Below are 22048 nucleotides of genomic sequence, written 5' to 3' on the forward strand. Positions count from 1 at the left end.
ATATTTATTTATTAAAAATTTGGTATATAATACGAATATAATATTGGTTTTAAATATACCTATGATTTTTAATGCATGCTCTACGAAATATCGCGATATATTGGTATCTTGTTACAGTACTTTTGAAATTTGAAGTGTTCTGTATTCCGTGCATTCATACAAATTTTATACAAATATTCAATTACTTTCACGACCCAACGTAAATAAAATTACTATTTTTAAAGAACAAAATACGATTACACTCTAAGCTTTTATTTATTGCATATCTCGGTTTCTTTCGTAGCATTTTTCAAATTGTTTCAAACGTATTCTCGTTTCGACAAATATTAAATCAACTATTCTTGCACGTTAAAATATTATCCTCGCGTGAATCTACAAACTCGTCGAAAACTCTACGTGTATATGATTGATTAAATACACTGGCAAAATTCCTCTCTTACGTAAATGCACACGTATGCACACGACGTGCAATCGGTTTTCTGAAAACCAGTAGTTTGTTCCAATTTTCGTCGAATCCCATCGTACAGAAACTTACGAGAAAGAAAGAAAGAGAGAGAGAAAGTCTTCGCAGGATGGCGTCGGGGGATGTGCGTTATACTTGGAGATATTTCGCGAAATAGCTCGGCTTTACCATAGGAGGGGATAAAATGTTAGGGTGGAGTTTTACGAGCGACGCCGAAATCTCAGGCATGCAGCTCGATAAAAAACGCTCGGCACCGGCTCGAGTATCCTCTTTTATTACCTAATACTCGTGAGACTCGGTCACCGGGATATCTCGATTCTATTTTCTTCCCTTCACTCGATTTTCTAGACGCTCGTTGAGCCTCGGGCCCTCCCCCCTCCCCTCCCTCCAACCACGATTCGATCATCGTTCGCGGGTAAATCGATCAAACGAACATCCACGCGTTAATTCGCGATAACGAGCGGTAAAGCATTCGATGACAATTCTGCACTCTGCTGATCGATTCTCTTAGTTTCGTAATTCGCCGATCGATCGTGTTCACCGCGAACTCGGCTGCTACGTTCGTACGACTCACCCTGCAACTTTGCAGGTGTTTCACATAATTATATCACCGCTGAAATGTACGCACTTTATCCTTGAGCGTACGTGGAGGTTCTTCTTCGTGAAACGTAATGTTCGTTACGCGTCTTCGTGGAACCTCGTTCGTCAAAATTTACGATTTGCATCATGTGCACTCGGTCGTCAAGTTCGTAGTGATCATTACTACGATCTAATATTCTGAGGGATGAATTCCAGATTACGCTGAAGAAAAATTACTGACATTGCCTTCTGAGACAAAAATACTAACAGTCCGAGCTAAGAAATTTCAATTTTTCAATTGTTTCATAAATGATTTTACGAAGGAATGTCAATTTTGATGTAACTTCTATGGGTGATAGTGCTCAATATAATATTTGACACATAGTATTTTTTTTTATCGACTATGCATAAATTTATTATGTGACAGTAGTTTAACATTTAATAAAGAGAATCGACAGGAATATTCCAATTTTTTAATCAATCTCCAATCCTTAATTTTCAGAATTATAATTAATTCTTCAATGTGGATGGTTGATAGAAAAAAATATATGTCAAAATATTTTGCTGGTAATTATACTGATATCTGGTAACCTATACTGATATCATCAAAATTGACGCGCACGAGTGCAGAATTTTCTGATTTAATTTAGCGACCCGATTACCAGAGTATATAACTACGGCTAATGCAATTTCCGATCGAGTTGTTCTTTTTTTCGCGATCTGTCATTGCAAGTGAGACGTGCAGTTTTAAATCATTTAAATACTCGAATATTCAATAGCTCCTCGTTACCTGGTTCTTTTTTTCTTTTCTTATTTGTACCTTTAATTTTGTATCTCTCAACTTTATTTTCTCCTCTCGTTTCCAATACTCTCGTTAATAAATCTCCTTTCCGTACTCCAGTAAAACCAACAAATAAATAAGTCGGATGGTCGCGTTCCGTTTTCTTTTCCCTCCCGCGGTTTTCGCGGAAAGCGACACGACGCACGACGACGAAGGACAAAAATCAATAGACGACGATTTACATTTTCAAACAGAGTCGACGAACTATCGACGGCCACGCCACGGCTAGAAGGAAAAATATAAACGTACAATCGAGGCACGACTTCCGCGTAGCGCGCCCGTCGGGTTTAAAAGAGCGCCGAGCATTTCGGGCGTCTGAATAAAAGGCGAGTCCTGATAATGTGCATCAAAGGCGTGGCAGAGTAAAAATAGAGAAGCGTGCTTAAGCCACGCGTGCACTTGTCGGGCGTCGATGCTTTCATCTTCGCGTTCAAAGAGCGACTCGTAAACGTTTGATGCCACAGGATCAATAAATGTATCGTGCTCCGGCCGAAAGCCGACACATCAGCATCGAATTTCCGCCAAAAGAACGGAATTCCTACGTGTAGAGATTTTTTTGCATTTTCCTTTATCTCCTCCTCTTCCTCTCCTCTCCTCTCCTCTCCTTCCCTCTGCGTCCCTTCCCGTTTCCTTCCCTTTTTGGCTCAAACGCTCGGAGAACCAGACAATGAGGAACATTCTGTCGCTATGAAATGTTCGCCATTAAATGATTTTTTTTTTTTTATGTTTATTTCTGTGCTGGAGTTCTGTGGTTCCGAGTACAGGCTTTCTATCGAAAATTGGAAAAAATCGACAACGTAGATAATCAAACTTGTGATGTTTAAAATCTCTTTAGAGTATTTTCGAATCTTTTACAGATCTACATGGATCGAAAATATGACCCTCTCATTTTTAATTTTTATTGATCTCTTTGTATTTTGTTTGTAATATACGTTTGAAGAGAATTGAAAGTGACTAAAGCAAAAGTTAACAGATGCGCAAAATCAAGTTGAATAAAGTGCAAGAAATTGAAAGATTTATACTAAGTTATTCTAGACCAGTTTGGTAATCCAAGCACATTATTTTGGAAAAAAGATGGAGAAGAAGTCCAAAGATTATTTAAATGAATTTACTTGAATTCTACAAATTCTAATAATTTGGATATGGAAGGCCTAAAAAATGATGGACATCCAAGACAAGAAGAAGATATCTTCAAGATCAAAGTTTAAAATTCCCGGATTGTTAGAAGATAAGAATTGATGATTTTCTAAAAACAACCATCACGTAGTTTAATATTCTTCTACTGTGCAAAACTTGTATGTTAAAACATACAAGTGCATAACAGCATGGTCATAGCTACAGCGAATAGAATTTTTAATATTGTAGAAACTTAATCGACTTCGATTTAGTTCCACCGTCTTTCTTCGCTCAAACGTAATCCAAGATATAAAAGAAGACTGATCGACGATAAAGAGGTCTTCGGGATTTTTCTCGGTTTAATTGAGCCCGTTTCAAAGAAGGTTATCTAAATAATGCAATTTCCTCGGATGGTCGTAACACGGACGCGTAAAGATAATTCGGAAATAATCGGGGCGAGGAGTTTAAACGACGCGCCCAACGAGTTGGCCGTGCCGTGGAGTTCGGCAAATTCTCTGGTAATCCCCTAAAGTCGCAAGTCCAACAGTTTAAGTCAGTAGGAGTAGCTAAGGAGGGAGGAGGTAAATCGCAACCGCCCGGTGAATGTAATGGCTCGGATTTAGGGAAAGGTGTATCGAAATTTTGGTTATTAAATCGAAACCGCGCGCTGGCTGCACGCCGCTGGTTCATGAAGCCTGCAAAACAGGAATTCGGGCATCGGGGGATAACTTTGATCCCCCGGCGAGCCTCCCTTTGACGCGTCGAGATTATAATTAGTCGCTTGTTCGTGCGTGCGAATCGGTTAAAATGTCTGTGTTTAATTAGCAAATAATCACGATTACATGAACATTCTTGGGATTCCGTCGTTAATTAGAAGCGATTTAGAGAGCGTGTTCGATGCATGGTTGTTGAACGCGTCGTTCGAAACTGCTTTTGAAATTTCTTTATGAACACGAGGGGAAATGTACAGATTGCAGCTCCGAAAGTTAAGTACATGCACGAAAGGTAGGCAGCGGTGTACGATTCGTGATGAAGAATAAATTCTTTTCGTTCGATGTTTATCTTCGAGGAAATTTGTCATTTGATACATGTGAATGTGTTAAATACCAACTGACCAGGAATAAACAATTAACAAGAGCTTATAAGAAAACGAACAAGAAATACAAGAATAAAATTTTTCCTCCAAAAGACCCTGTTTTCGTGAGAACAGAGTTTAAATGCGTATTATTAAATTGTAATTAAAAATTATACGTGCACTTAATAATTATTCAGATTTAATTTCCACAGAAACGGGGCGTTTCATGAAGAAATTTCATTTCACTATTTATTTCGACTTATTTTCACATACTAAACTGCTCATTATTCGTTTCGTTGTTCACACGGAAACTCTTTGTGTCAATTATTCATTTCTGTTCAGTATTGCAATTTTATTCATTTTCCCTCAGTTTGGAATCACATTGAAACGATGTGGTAACAGTGGACTATATTTAATAAATATGGATGGTCTATATTTAATGGACTATATTTAATAAATATTCAATTTCAATTTCCTCGAAGACTAAATCTCTTAAAACAAAGAATTATATTCGATATTTTTCCCTTTATTTTTTTTCTACGAGGATGTACGTAACTTTCGGTGAGCACTCTGCACAAGACGGCTCGAAGATGACGAAAATTCAGCCGTGAGAATGGCGACGGCTTCGATTCTAGTTAGCCTTGAACCACTATGCCATTCAAAATACTTATTCTTCGAGCTCGCAGCTCCTTTTCTTTCCAACCATTCACGTTCTAGCCGCGCGAGCAGATGTACGATGATTACAATTCAAAGGGAGCACAATGCGCGGACCGGCGAATCCTCCATTCAGCCTCGGTAAACCTTCATTGTTTCGGCTGGAAGGATGCGCCGAGGCTAACGAGGAAAAGAGATCTCTGACCATTTAATACGAGGCAATGACATCTATTACATCAGTGTCATTTTATTAGGGGGAAGAGAAGCGTATTTCATTGAATCCGTGGATTCGTTTCTGCGTGATCGAAGGATCTACTCACGGCCGGCTGGTTCGGTTGCAATCAGTCTTTGTCGACGTTAACAATAGGAAGGGAAGATCCTGCTGACAAAACACTGAAACTCTTTCGAAAAGCGAAAGAGAAATAATTCTTTCCCCTGGAAGGAAGAATCTACCATCTCGTGCGATTTCAGGAATAAAGAGGCGCAAGAGAAGCTTCTCAATAATTGAGGATATTTTTGAGCCGTAAGAATTCGGCTTGAAATATTGTAAGGATAATTGGTTTGCTCTCTTCAAAGGGGATACGTGAATAGCAAGAAAGTTCGGTCAGTTTCCCTCTTAAAAGCATGTTCTCATTTTGAATTATGCGCTGTCCGAGTTTCAGGACGTTCCAAGAAGAAAATCTACCGATTTCACAATAAAAGAGAACTTTCCAGAAATCGAAAGAAACGAGTAGAATTTAAATTACCGAATGTCGAGTATTAACTAGATTGGGGACTAGAAAGTTGCCCCGGAAAGGAGGGAAAAAATGAATTTTCCTGGACATGGTAGCCGATATGCAGCGTGCGTATAATCTACGGCAGAGAGCACGTAGCAACGGCGAATTTGTAGGATCGCGGTATTACGCGGCCATGTAAAAGCCAGCTTGAGTAAGGTAGGGTCAGGGCTGGACAGTGCGATAGCAATGCCCCGAACCACAGACGAATGTTGAGCGCCTTACCGTCCGCTGGCTGATAACCCCTCTCCTTCCACGCCCTAACCTCTTTTCAGTATTTATGGCTGGTGACTTAAATTCCGAAACGTCAGACACTGAAGAAATTAGCGGTAGGGCCGTGACTGCGTCCGGTAAGATAGACACTAACACGGCGAAAATTTGATGTTTCAATCTTACGTAAATATAAAAGTTCGTATCGTATCGTCTGTACTCCATTTTTAATTTGGATTTTTGGCCAGTCTCGTATCGTCGTGATGATGTTTGAGTGTGATTGAGATAAAGCAATTGAAACATTTCACCCAATGATCTGTTATATTTAATAGATTCTCTAGCAAAATTGTTAGAGTTATCAGTTTCGTTTAAATTGCTTGAATAAATATCAGCTTGAATATATATCCGCCTTACTATCCTGGAATCTCATACGTGATATTATAATTTCTATTTTCGATTGATACAGAAAGAATCAAACGAATTATCACAATTTTGTAATTTCAAACTTACTCGTCATCCACGACAGAACAATACACACAAACCTCGTGCATCGTCGCGCTACCAATACCTTAAACTCAAAAGATTATCTTTCCTGAGAACAAATTAAGGGAAGGTTCGGTCCGTAGTAATTAGTACTGTTCCTTTGCCGCGAGCTTTATTATTCTCTTTGAGTTGAAGTTTCAATTAACATTGCTAAGTAACTATCCTCATCTTGATCGCTAATGTGCGCGCGGCGTACGGGATAATTCTGTTCTGCCATAAGAATGATGGTCGAGAAACGAAGAACGTGCGTTAGACGAAAGTGGAGCTAGAGATACGTCAGCATCGGAGGAAGAAAAAAAAATGACAAGCGTGAAAGCAAGAAAAAGAAAAGAAAGGGATTCACGTACTAAGACCGAAGCTCCCGGAACCTACCGGATGATAACTGGCTTGCCCTATCCATTTCCCGTCCTTTTGCCCTACTTTCCCAGCGCAGTTTCCTATTCCAGAGAAACCCTCTTCTTCCTTCTCTAACCCTTTTGCACCCTCTCGAACGATTCACTGCCGCTTTTTAAATCTTCGAGGAGTATTAATCTTAGACGATCGTTCGTATCTCGTTTCTTCTGCAGAGTTCCAAACTAACGTGTTTTTATGACTTATTTTTGATCTAATTTCGAGAGCGAGTGAGATTGTACGAATCAGAATCCATGATTTTGCCGTTCAATTTTGTATGTTCAAATTGAATTATTTTAAATGTCTCAGTTATGTGTGAAATTATTCAATCGAAGAAATGTTTCTGAATTACAAAATGCGACAGTAATTCAAAATCAACCGAATTTCAGCACTATTTTAAACATCAGAGTTATGCTTCGAATGACTGAAATAAAACAAAATGTTGATTTGGAATGATCGAAAACGTATGACATTTTAGAATTTAGAAAAAGTACTCTATGCGACTATATATATTTCGAAATTAATTATTACATTTTTAAGGGAAACAGAGTATTAAACTATTCAAAACATCGCACAATTAACATTAAATCTACAAAGAAGATGGATCTTGTGATCATTTTAATTCTTTTTCTACTCACGCGAAATAATACGAAAGTTGACGTAAACGACAGAAAATACGTACAGAATACAGGTACAGAGTACAAGAGTATAGAATACGAAAACCTAGAGACAGAGAAAGATTACCGTGTTCGAGAAGCATGTAAATGAGGAAATAAAATTGCTGCACGTCATTTCGTGCAATTTTCGTTCAAGGTATCGTGCCGTTAAACGGCTCTCCTCTCTGTTTCTCTGTTACATCTCCGCCGCTGTCCCACAGATAGAAGGACAAAAATTGCGAAACATTTTCTGAACGATACGCGGTACCGAAAGTTTCCGCGACATATACTGGACACGTATGCATATACACCCTCTCTCATTCACTCGCCCAGCTCTCGGAGCCTCATCAGCGCGGCGTATAGCGGCCGATTAAACTTTCACAATAATTGCGAACGAGCAAAGCGTTCTCCTTGCCATTCCACGCGACAATATCCCAGCTCGCGAGGCAGATTTAACGGTTTGGGCCCGTTAAAACTGGCACACCCACTCTCCGACATTTATTCCAATATTTATTTTACCCATTTCCCTCGTTCCGACGCTTCGTCCTCTCTCTTCCCTTCGTTCGTACTCGGCGTGTGGGGCAGAAGATGATTACGAGATTAATAGGGATATATTCTGACCGCGTGAAACGTTCGAGGACCATCGACGGCAGAGCGAGGTAATTTATGCTCGCCGCGATTAAACTTTAGAGAAATATTCACCTTCGGGATCTTCTAAATGGATTTTAAGTGAAATCGGTAATTCGGGGCTCGTTTAATAATATCGTTTCCCGCCCTTTCGTTGGTATTACTTCTTCCATTTTTTTTCTTCGTTTTTCCTTTCGTTTCTTTAAAAGGTTGTTTCAGCTTTGTGAGCTCACGCGAAACACAAGCCAGAGAGAATAAAGGAAAAGCGTATTATCGATAATATTTTCGCTATGCTGAAACCTTTGGTACCATCCACGGATTCGCCGCAGTTAGACGAAAATTCGAAACCGTTTGATGGATAGTCTTCCTCGTGGGGATGAAGTTTCTCGCTCTATCTCCGCGAAGTTTCAAAGACCGATGATAAAAAAAGACCCACATACACACACACACACACATACACTCGCACACATGCTACTCGACCGTAGCCGGTAAAAGGATAGATTAATCGACTGCCAGAAGGAAATTGCCTCTCGCTCGGAATTTATCGAATACACCAGTTGACATTAAGAACTATGACGTACATACTGACATATACTCTTGCTGTTGTATATATATTTCATACCAACCAATACGCTTTGCGTTTCCATTATCAAACGTAATTTTTACGTCGCGTTCGCCTATCCAGTTTATGTTTCAGCCTTTCGAGCCATTTTGCCAACCGTGTAAATAATGTTTTTTTTTTTCTCAAACTGTATTTGCATGTATTGCGTAATAAACAACGAGAGAGAATGTTGGTCGTAAAATATTTATCAGCAAGTCTCCGTGGTTATATTCTCTCGCGAGGAAACGAGAATGGCGAATTTTTGTTAAAGCCCGAAGGAAGTTTATCCCGCTTCTTTCGAGCGACAATTTCATTTCTGTAACACCACGAAGGAGGGTGGGAAATGAGCGTGTGTAGATGCGGTTCAGGTTGCTGCTGCCGCAGGTACGAGGAAATCGGGAACGAGGGGCGAGAATAAGATTCGGCCTCCGAGCGATGAAACTATAAAGTCGCTAGTAAGTTGTAAAATTGTAATAGTCTTCCGGTATTTACATAATGCTACGGCATAATAAGTGTTTTCCATTATCATTCCACCGCTATCCGCTCTTATCTCCGCTAACGATCCAAACTCGCTGCTTCCCATTGCACCTCTCGCAATCCTTTATGACTTATAGTTTTCCACCCTGTTCCTCGTTGAAACGAGCAGCTACCCTGTTTACTCGAATCTTCGATTTACGAAAGTCTGTCGTAATTGTCTTCTCTTTTCAGTGGCCAAACGGAAACTTTGTTCTTTCAAGTCTTCACGAGTCTTCAGTTTATAAAATCTTATCGTGGTTTATTGTCTATCGATTACAATGGAATTCGATATTTTCTCGTGAAAAGATTTTTTGCTGAGCTAATTACATGAATCCTTATTCCTTTCGGTGCAACAGAAGTTAATTCATTCTTCTAGAGTTCAGAGCGAGACGGGTTGCCGAAATTTGGCAAAGCTCGGACGTAGCAATTACGAGCGTGGCCTTTGGCAATTCTTCGCGCGCAACATCGTAGCCAATTCAACTTCCCCTTTTCTTCCCATTCTTGTCGGCGTAACGGGACAAAAGAGTATTCGTCGGTAAAAGAGAAGGTGAGCTGGTACGTCTGGAAGCATCGCCGGAGACGTTGGCCTCCGGCTGAAGTGTCTCGTTTGCACGACAATGCGCTCATTACGGAACGAGACCGAGCGTAGCGGAGCGTAATAAAATTTCGGCACTTCCGGCCGACCTGCAGCAAGTGAGCTGCCGCTGCTGCAACTTCATTCGAATAAGTGGTTGCCCCCTTTGCCCTTGCGTATCCTTCGCCCCCCTCCCCCTGCGTTCTTTCGTTCTTGTTATTTATCCGCGTCTGTCTCCCGTGGTCCGTTTCCCCGTTCGTCCTTTTTTCACCACCGCCACTCTTCTTCCTCCCCCTCTCAGTTTAACTCTGCCCCGCCTTAGATTTCGCTCGTTTCCTCTCGTTCTCGTTCTTCTCGTTTGTCACTCTCGAGCTTCTTTCACGAGCCACGGTTTTCCACCGACGATGGAATCGAGGCAAGTCATTTATTTAATTTTCGAGATTCAGCCCCGTTTTATTTTCATCCCCGGGACTTTATATACTTCGCTGATTAGCCAGCTCCGGGCGGCTGAGGTTCGCAAGCTATCATCCGCCTCCCGTGAGATGAGAGCGACACAGGGATGAGCGCGAGCCGGAGATTGAGATTAGAAAGAGAAAAGAGCGAAGAAGAGAGAGAGAGAGAGAGAGAGAGTTTCAGGCACCACGAGGTGGAAGGACTTGCGCCAAGGGGTTTGCGTTACTCACCGGATATAGAGAGGTCTAAGCCCAGCCATCACTGAAATTACCAGAGTTTACCTCTTCTGCCGTTTCCGCTGTATTCAGCTCTTCCCGCTCTAGCCGTCCTCTTCCACTCTTCCATCCTGCGCTATCGTCTCGTCTCTTTCGTTCTCTTTTCTGCCGACCAACTCGCCTGGCCACTCGCGAGCACCGCTTCCTCCTCTCAGCGAAATTTTCTCCTCTCCGCGCGGCGGAGCTTTATTACATTGCGATCGTGTTATTAAGATGCCCCGTCTGAATGCCATTTCCCCTTGTTCTCCTTTTTTTCCATCTCCAATTCCACCCGCTGCCGCTAAAGCGACCGCTGGTAATTAGTTTCGCCACGATACAACGTTTTCCTGTTGCCGTGATTCCAGTGAAGTGCTCTTTCTCGTTGTCGTTTACGAGAACGATCCGCATCGCTCGCTGTTGCATCGTCGCTTGTCCTTCGGGAACGGTTCGTTCTCCTCGTTTTGTCCCGGATCGAAGCGTCGAAAAATGATCGAGAAAGGCTTTCGCGATATTTCCGTGCCAGCAGAATCCGTCAATCAGCTTGTCGAGCGGCAGAAGGAAGACACATTCGATATAGTTTTCGAAATATCTTATCTCGGACTTCTGTGTGTGAGTGTGTGTAGTTCGTAGCTCGATACGTCTCTGTTCCCTTATTCTCGAAATCTTTCAATAGCGGCGTTGCTTATTTTTACGTTGGTTCTATCATACAGACGAGGTATATGAATAGATCAAGCATCTTATGGGATTTTGTGTCCCATGCTCTGAAATACCGACATACTAAAAAATCAGTGATTCTTTTAGCGCATTCTATGCTTAAACAACGATGAAGTGGGGCACTATATCAAACTGATGGAATTTAATCAAGTGAACGCGCCAGAAATATGATGTTTGAAATCCATTACAGTGTTGTCAAATTTTCAATACCGAAATGCGAAGCTAGTAACTAAAACGAAATCATTTCTACTACATATCACAGTTATATAGAAGAGTTCTATCCACGTTTAACGATATTACGATAGTATTTTTACTGCAGTAAATTAAAATTCTAAAGTTATTGATAAAATATTAAAGAACCTAATCAGCTTAAATAAATTTTATCAAAAATTTGATATAATACAAGAAAAACTAAAGAGAAGAAAAAATAACAACCCTCCCATTTACAGATATAATCGTTGTGGAAGAAAAAATTAATCCTAGACTTTCTAAAATATTTTTGTATGAAAAATATACACATTCAGGTGAAATATTTTCCATACGCTTAGAAGTTAATGTCAGAACTACATATTATTTATTTTTCATTAATCTAATGGACATGTACATCTACACAAACACATAACCGAGATCGCAATTAATCAGCTTGTATTATATGCCATACAATTAATAATTGTATCAATTATATAACTAATTGTTTAGCTATATAATAACGCAATGAGTAATTATACATCAAATACTACTATCTATAGACCAATTAAGTCCAATTTAGTCTAATTTAGTTTAACAGCTTCACAAAAAGTGATTATATAATAAAAAATATATATATTTTTTAGTAGCATTTTCAGTAATAAACGGTGACAGTGAAGGATGTTGAAAAAGAAAACCTAACACAGTAATCAGAAGGACTATTGAAAAAGAAATCGCGACACAGTAGCCAGAAGGGCTACTAAAAAATAAGCATGTCCTATTAAACAACGAAATAACCAAAAGGATCGTTGTTAATTTTCTACATAATAATTATCTACATTACGAACCCGAGCAACAAACCGTATCTTCTTTCGCAACACTAATTCACTAACACTAACTGTAGAATAGAAAATTTTCTATATCAAACGCGAAGAGTGTTTCGTTATGTTTATAACTTCCGAAAACAAGCACGCAATGCTATTAATCTATGCACTCGTGTTTAAAATACACAACACTAATCGCGACGCGTCCAGTGCTGGAGATTGCTGATGAATGACCACCTCTGTATAGCTTTTTTAGCTACATCAAGTGATCTAGGAGTAGGAACCTATTTTTCCACGAATCTAGTGGAAGAACTTGGGCATTTTGTAAACGCAATACTCAAGAAACGCGATCATTCATTATTACTAAGAGGAAAACTAATCGTGATGGAAAACTAATCGCAACACTAGCAGCAAAAGTAATTGGAAATCACGATGAAATAAAATCGCAACACTAGCTTTAAAACTAAATTCAATGAAAATTATTATCGACAATAAAAAACTGTACGAACAAAAAGCTATTTCAAATACCCTAACATTCTAAAATTAATTAAAAGCAATGACTCTATAATTTAATTTTAAATTAAATAGTATAAATTTTATACTAAACAACTATAAAAATTCAAATCAAAATTGCAAAAGACAATCGCGGTATCAGAATTCGCAACTCTAAAGCAAACACGAATATCATTTCTTCGTAACTCTAATTTAAATCGTAATCAATTTCTCGCAACACTAATAAACAGGCGCGAAATTATTTCGCAACTCTAATTCAATCCGTAATCGTTAACAAGAAAAACCGCGATTTGCCCAAAACGATAATGAACGATGATGATGAAGAAGAAACAAAAAATACAACTACAAATACTAAAAGAGCATAGTGACAAAGTAGTAACGAGAATGACTTCCCATGCTCTGGAATCATTTAAATGACTCAGAGAATGAGACGCCATTTGTTGTGACCCTCTTCGTGGCAGTTTGCCGGGCCTCTTCGGCTTTTAGCTTCTTCTTTCTTCGAGCGCAATGCCCTCTGAAACTTATATCTAGCTCGAGTCTTTCTAATCGCAAACTAAAAAATAACTTATAATAAGGTGAAATGAAAAGATAAACCGCGGAAGCTGATACCAATACACATGGATGACCATCGATCATAGTGATCGTTGTTCGTTCGCACGTGCGTGCTCGAGCAATACCTGCATAAACGTTCGTTTCGGGACCTATTCGCAACCTATTCGCGACCGCGACCGCGATACTAAATTCGAAAAATCGAAGAATAAAACCAGAAACAAGTGGTATGCTCCATTTGTACCAATTTCACTGTCGATTTTTCAAATTAGATTTCCTGAAACAGGTTGNCACTCGGGCGCAGACCTAAACTAGAGAGGACGTCCCGGGACGCCTCCGACACCCGAGCTTAACACACAACTTTCACACTCTAATTTACGTACCATTTTCCTGAAATCGACTGACAATGGCTCGCGACCATTGCGTAAAACATGATTACACGTATATATATATTAATAGCTATATGTGAGATATTAATAACTGAGGAAAGATATACATAATTTCCATAGAAACTCTGAGCAAGTTGACTTGGAATCATTATTACAATTGATAATATAATTAATAACATAATTATAATGTATTTAATAGGTATTATTATAATAAATTCATACTTCAAGTTTATAATGAATAAAGCAATAGAAACAACGCAATTCCACATCCTAACCACACACACATGTGGAAAATACGCCGTGCACGATACGCTAACACACTGCCAGTCGCTGAGAAATTTTTTATAAAATTACAAACTATGGTCATCGTGCCCAATGTTTTTCACCCACCCAAGTAGCACCTGGGCACGTGAGTGAGATCCTGACAATGAACACGGAAGGGGTTAAACCTGAAAATCCTGAACTAAAAAAGATGATTAGTTTATGTAATTCGTATCTAACGGACTATTGCATTATTTTATTTCAAACTGTAATGAATGTACTCTTTCAGAAATTATTGAAAATAAGACTTGAATTTATTAAAAAAGATATGAAATCTACAAATGACTCAAACAATCAAAATCAAATAATTCACTCCAAATTAAATATTAATAGAAATAATCTCAGGCGACTTCTTCATCAAAGCACATTTTCGAAAATGCAAAAGCAGAGTTGTTAACTTGTTACTTTGATTAAAAAATCTGCCTGTCGCGTAATATCTTCTTGCACATAAAATTTCATACATTTTCTTACAGAAAGAATTCTAATCTATTATATATTTCACATTGTATGGAAGTTCATCATTATAAAATTCAATTAATTAAATCATTCAATACGATTATAAAAGAGAAGATGAAGTTTGAAATAATTAATTATTATAACAAAATATATTACTAGTATATCAATAAGTACTAACTGCATCTTTCATAGCAACGAAGTCGGGAGGTATCCGTCTTCTATACTATGAAACGAAATAATTCTAACAATAATTATTTATAAATATTTATAATTTATTTATTCATATGGATATTCATATACGTATTTTAGCTTGGCGAACATTTATATTGAATATATTTTGATTTTACAAATAATTTCTATAACTATATATATTCGATCTGATTGTTAAAATCGCGATGTGCAAGAAGCCCTATCCTAATCTAATACATAAAAAACCTGAAAAAAATGTTACTACTCACGGGTATAAAAAATACCCGCGGTCACTATGCTCATCAAAAATTCTACGTATACAACCAGTCACCCGTGCCGATTCGGACCTCTCGTCCTACGACATGATTGAGTGGCCGGAGGAACATAAATGCATGCGACTCACGAGATAGATGTGAAGAACGTTATCACTGATGCTGTACTGGAGCATCCCATGGTGGAAGTGAAGGCCGTGAAAAATTTCCTAAAAAACATAAAATATTTTGTTCCTAAAGACACAATATTATTTGTGAAAACTTAAATTTTATTAACGATAAGAATTGGGAGTTATATAATAATTTAAATATATTATATTATATAACAATTTAAAGTGTTTTTATTATATAGTTAGTTACATTCGACTTTAGTAGAGAGATAACTATAGAGAATAAAATTTAAATACAACGTGCTAAAGTAAACTTACATTCTTAGCTTTTGAAGCATCATAAGATTCTTGGAGAATCAGGGGAAGTGGAGATTGTAGGAAATCTGTAACAAAACATTAAACATTGGAATTTATGTTAAAAAGCAAAATCTTAAGTTAGAAGTAATGAAAGATTCTTACATTCTTGGCTTTAGAGCCACCGTTGGATTTTCCCCAAAAAATGCAAAAAAATTGTGAAGCGCCTGTAACAAACATCAAATATTATACTTTGTTGTTTGAAATTTGAAAAAACAAACTGAATAAATTGAGATACAGTATATAAAACTACTTACGATCTTGATTTCCTGAAGTGGCCTTATCCTCTTGAGCACTAACTTTGATACCGAAAACGAGACACTGAATAAGATTTAAAAAAAATAAAAAAAATAAAAGACTATCAACGCGTACATAAGTAATCAGCGAACTCACTAACTCTCATTTCGCGAATTATAATTTAAATAAATTAATTGAATTTAAATAAGAGCCATTTTGCACAAATAAATACAAAAATATTTCGCAACAAACACTGACTCTAACGACCGCATTGCGCGCAGTCATAAAAAATTTCTGGAAATAAAACTGATTAATAGAAGGAGGGTGAAGGATATGTTTATTTTGAAAATACTGCTATTTTTATAGAAGAAACTTGGATATGTTTTAAAAATATAAGTTGTAAATTACAAAGTATTTTTCAATATCAAATGATAGCGAATGATAGCGAACAAATGATAGCGAAATTACGTATTGTAAATAGTATCACAAATATATATAATTTGTATGTCAAATTTTACATAAAATGACTAAAATGTTGCCAAATTTCCGTGAAAGTTCATCAGATTGTCCATTAATAATCGTGGCGTCCATGCATTCTATGTATCTCTGCAATCAAGGAATAATCTGCACAAAAAAGAATCAAAAGTCAGAACAAATGTATCAAATGGAAGCAAATATGTAAAAATGAAACGATAAGCAACTTCAAATTCTATTGAAAAAGCGTATGAAACAAACTACCGGTAACTGTAGTACGAGTGAAATCGACAATTGAAGCAAAACTGGTGCAAAAAGTTTCAAAGTACTATACGATTTTATTGTCGTAATTAATCGTAATTAATCGCTCAATTAATCGTTAAACACACGCGTATTAATTAAATGATATTATTAATGGAAGTAAAAGATTGTCAAAGAAGCGACGCCACCGAAGAGACGCCACAGATAGGTTATGTAAGATTACGAACCTTACACGTGTTGTTGTCACGAAATTCGACAGCCCAATGACTCCCCGCGACACAGTTCGTCGCGCATTTGAGAAAGTAGTGGGGATGGGGTGATCTTGTCCGAACAGGCACGATAAGACGAACATAAACATTCGTATTATTGTTTTGAACTCCGAGCTGCAAGGCCTTCTACGTCGTACTGTATTTGAGAAATGAAAAATTATATTATGTTACACAGTAAAATTATTATTTTAGTTATTAAATACGTACATTTTTAATAAATTATTATTGAATTTAATACTGGAATTGTTAAGAATTACGCAGTATAAAGTTAAACAATCAACAAATAAGTAAAAAATGTTATAATAGAAGTATGTGTGTAAAAGCATATACGTATATAATAAAATACGTATATACATATACATGTAACATGAGTGAATTATAAGGTTATAATATTTGTACTGATTTGAACTGAAATTAAATTTTAATATAAAATTATAAATAATTTAGTTTGGTATGGTTCTGTTTAAATGTGTATATGTTGTCTAATTGTTGTTTAAATGTGCTATTAGTTGTCTAATTGTTGAAAATTATGTGTAATTATTTGGTTAAATCTTATCCTGAGCTCAAGTCAAAAATGCACATTTTGTCTTGAAAATTCACAAGACAAACACAAATCTAACAACTATTGATTTACATTTTTACCTGAGAACTTCTGGATAATACTTCTGTCTGAATGATTTAGCTAGATAACACTTTCTTGTTTACAGAAGTTTGTCTTACAGACGTACGTGTTTCCTTCCGCCATGTTTCCCGTTTAAAAATCGATCATGAGAAATATCGATTACGTTCGAGAATCATAGGAAGTGTATTGCATATTTCGCCGTGTAATGGCGCTGTAATCTGCGCGCGCATTTCGAACGAAACGTCAACTTGGAATAAAAAATAAAAAACTCTGGTTCATCAAATACACAAAATTTACGAAAAATTTTTAAAAAAGAACAAAACTATTCATACACTAGATAAAAAAATTATCAATATTTCAAACTGTTATAATTTCGTGAAAAAGAATTGTAGAACAATTAACTTGATTTTATTTTAGTGTAAAGTCTCCACTTTAACAATTTTGAATTTGTTTCTTTTAAAGATATTTATTTTTACATTATGCAGGAAGTGTAAAAATAAGAAAACTTTTCTTCTCAGAAATTATGAAAATATTCAAATATCTCGCCGAAGAGAAGTTTCTCTGTCACTGAACAATTTTATTTCACGATCAGATCAATCGTGATCTTGGAAATTGAAATCTCCTCTTTACGATGAGCCCTTAATACTAGCTGTACGATTTGTTTTCATCATTGAACTTTAAATAATAATTCCTTAATTTTTAACAAGTTATAACAACAAATGACCTCGTATGCAAGTTATTGAATTCGTCTTAACAAATACCTTTGCTTTATATCTTTATATTTGATTAATCAACTTGAACTTTTAATAATAATAATTATTTTCCTATATTATTAACATCCTGTACATACAATGCAGCACACCGAGTTGATAACATTACGCAGATAACAGAGAAGAACATTTATTCCCGTTACCTAGACCGCATAAATTTATTTGAATAAATTCCGCCGTTTTGTAACACACGTTTTGTATTCACAAAATTATAATCACTCTTAAATACCTGTGGGTTTTATTCGATTTGCATTTACCGGATATAATTGTGTCGAAACGTTACGTGTCCGTTAATGAATTCGAACTACCGAAGAACGCGTCGATTTAATTCACACACGCACAACAGATTCCCTCGTGAATTATTCCGCAGCCGAATATTTAGGATAACTCGGCGTGTTAATCATTTTATCAAACATTTCTGTTCCGATGTTTCGTTTCACGCTGTGCAAAACTGCACTATGCGCAGCGCGAACGCGATCGAAAATTGACATTGCCGATTTGAACAAATATGAAAAATGTCGCCAATGAAAGGATCCTTCTTCGTGGAAATAGCGCGGTGTGTCCGACGGGGGCCATTCATATTTTATCAACCTCCTTATCAATTTCTTAACCACGACCGTGCCATTTTTCAGCCGACTTTCCCATTCCCTCTGTATGCCGTCGCTTTCCAGTTCTTTCCTCCCCAAAACACGCTTTGAAAAGAGCATTATTCCCGGCGCATTTTTGCGCTCGTGAATCTACAAAGTAAACATATTTCGAAGCGTATGGTAAAACGCTTTCAGCTGCCCGTGTAGCTTAAATTTATTAACCATTTATTAACAACGTTACATGAAAAAAATTGTTACGAAATAATTTCCAGAGACAAGAGCAAAGTAAATTACTTTGGATACAAGATAATGGAAATAACAGGAATTTTAGAATCTTGGTATTTTAGAATCTTGGAATTCTGAAATCTCGGAATATGAGAATTTTAGAATTTTGGGATCTTTTGAATTGAAGGGAATTTTAGAATTAGAATTGCAGAAATTCAAAAATTTGGAATCCTAGAATTTTAGTATTCTTAAAATTTAGCATTTCAGAACCTCTGAATTGTCGAATTTTGAAATCTCAGTACTTTAGAATTTCAGTGTCCAGAATTTGAGAATTTTAGAATAGATAGAATATTTTTCTCCTGCATTCAACTTCTTTATTTGAATAAGATATTATATATTATTTAAATATTAAAATTGTATGCTTGTCGTCTTCAAATTTTTCAAAAAATTATTTTTTTCCTCCCTTCAAAGGAAAGTTGTTTCCTGACAATTGATGCGCAACGTTATCTCTGTGAACGCGGGTGTTCATCATTTTGCGCGGTTGCTTTAGCACAAGCTCTTTCAGCGAAATTTATTTCGTCGGTCGGTTAACAAAATTTATTGAAAATATGATAACGAGTTTCAATGCGTTTTCGCAAAGGAAATAAATATCGTTCCTGTTTCCTGTACATTCCATTTTTCATATCAAATATGAACACGTTCGATTTAACGCTGCTGTGTACGACAACGTTGACGTAAATATATGTGTGTCGATCAATAGCCGTTTGTAAAAACCTATACGTATACAGAAATTCGAATCTCTATTTTAGGAAACTTCGTAATTTGAAATGTGAAAAACATTCTACAATTTTATTGTACTCCTTCTTTTAAACAAAAATTGTTTTATGATATAAATATTAGATATTTTATGTAGATACATATTCTTTCTAGTTATGTGCACTTCGTACAATTTGATATTTTAAAATTTTCCATAATATATAAAATATTTCATAATATAAAAATTTTCCTAAAATATATGCTACGTAGTAATAGTTATGTCTTTCAATCTTTTTCTACACAATTGCCAATACTTATCCAATGTATTTGTACTTACGCTTGTTAATGAATCGTTTAAATTACGAGGGTAAGAGGTTCCAACTACATTATCGAATTAAAGTTCGAAATAGTTATGCTAGTTTGTTAAACCTTTTATAGCCAGGATTATATTAGCATAATTTTTTTAGATAGGCAAATAAGCTTTGTAAATTTCTAAAAAAAACCATATCTCGCGAGCAAGATTATGTATGAGAACATTAGTATGATAATGTCTCTTCTTTCATTTCTCATCGCTAGACTTCGTGCAAATTTATATTTTTATAAATATAATTAAAAAGATAGAGATGAAATTCAGAATTGTTTGATTAAATTAATTCATTGACTTAATTTGTTGCACTTTGAAATTTTTCATAATTGTATGAAACATTTATAGTCTACGTATTACTTTCTTGATCTTCTTTTTCATGCCTAATTAAAAAAAAAAGCACTTGCACGTGCCTTTATTTTTTAATCAAGAGTTTATTACGTTTGAAGTACATTTCAATTTCACAGTATCAAATTTTCGTAATCATATGAAAATACAATATCACTAAATGACATGAAATTTATTATACTATTAATATAATAATTATTATAATATTTTATAGCAGGAAAGTACAATATTATTAATTGATACGAAATTTAATGAACTTGGAGCTAACTAATTGGTCTATATATTCTATTGAAAATCTAACAGCGTGCAATTATTACTGTATTATTATCGTTATGCTATTTAGTACAATATTCAATATTTATTACTTATTACAGTATCATACAATATTACATGAAATATTCCTAAATATTCCAATATTATCAAATAATACGAAAATTCAATACATTGAATACAATTATAATCAGTATATAAATTTTCTAATAAATCTAGTAATGTACACATAATTACTTCTTATAATGCGTCTCATTGTATTTTATTGCTGAGTTCTATAATCATTTTTTATATATCATTAATATTTTATGTTCAGTATTTCATTATAATATTTTAATGATACAGGAAAGTAGAATCTAGGGAATGTGGCAGTTTTATAGACAATTTTATATATTTTTAATATTTTATATTTTATATTTTACATATTATTCAAACTTTTTAATGATATAGTAAACTAGAATATGAGACACTATTCTTATATTCTAGAAAGTAAATATTTTAGGACGTAAACTTTACATTTTACGCGTTTTCTCGAAATGCATTTTACTCGAAATTCCAAGAACAGAACGGAACAGAAAGTTCTGTGATTCGTGCCCTTGACGCGGAATGTTCTCCTGTACCGTGATACAGTGAATCGTAATATACGCATAAAATTGAATCTCGTTTCTTTCTGAACACGTTTTCTAGTTTAACATAGTTCGTATTTAACGTTAAAGTGCTCAAGACGTTACCGTTCGTGAAAAATTCTACAATTAGAAACTCGCATTAAAGTCAACGATGGCTTCTCGTACTGTTAAGCGATTATGCATTGCATGAAGTACCCATATTACATAAAATTCGTACACGGTTAAGAATTATTAGAATCGGAGTAAAACGTGACTCCTTAGTTCCGTAGTTTCTATAATTAGCAACACGAAGCGCAATTATCACATTTATATGATATTTAGTCTTGAATAACATCAAATTAATTAACTGTACTATAGATATATATGTATGTGCGGATAGATATGCAAATAAGCTTCCTTCTATCGTATTAAATTTCTGAAAAGGACAAAATTCCCTGACATTATCTACTGAGTAATTTTTTCACATTATATTTCACACTATATGGATATAAGGGTAAGTTCTGTCATTTTCTGCAATATCGACTTTCCTAATTTTTTGCTGGTAGATGGTGGTAGCTATTGAAACAGTACGTAGTTTAAGAAGTTAGTTTGAACGGTTACTTTTCCTATTATATTAAGCAGTAGAAATTGTTCGGGTTAATTAATTGTTTTTATTAATATCATAATGTGCGATTCAAAAGAGCATCTGAGGCATTGTATACAGGTAGCATTATATATCAGAAAAGAAATAGTGCTGTGCAAACGATAAAGAAACTTATGTGATATGTTTAGTGAACCTGCTATAACCTCTAAAACTACCCCAAAGTTGGTTTGAAAAATTTCGAAAAGGTGACTTTTCATTAAAACATATATCAAGATCGAGAAGACCATCACATATGATGATGTCTTATGCAGAATAATATACAAACTTTAACATGCATTGATGCTACAAATATACTTGGAGTTCACCAAACAACCCCAAGCGATTACCATCTTTTCCGCAACTTACATAATGACTGTTGACGCGTCAAAAAATGGGACATTCTTATTCTAGAGGA

At 35.9% G+C, this 22048-nt stretch overlaps 1 protein-coding gene across 6 annotated transcripts in view; it reads left to right on the top strand.

Annotated features, from left to right (window-relative positions):
- LOC122530369 (RNA-binding protein Musashi homolog Rbp6-like) overlaps positions 1-22048 on the top strand; it is a 501655-nt gene that overhangs the window by 251034 nt on the left and 228573 nt on the right. The gene's annotated exons all lie outside the window — the stretch shown is intronic.

Source organism: Frieseomelitta varia, unplaced genomic scaffold (assembly GCF_011392965.1).
Source record: "Frieseomelitta varia isolate USP_RPSP 00005682 unplaced genomic scaffold, Fvar_1.2 scaffold_34, whole genome shotgun sequence".
NCBI lineage: Eukaryota > Metazoa > Arthropoda > Insecta > Hymenoptera > Apidae > Frieseomelitta > Frieseomelitta varia.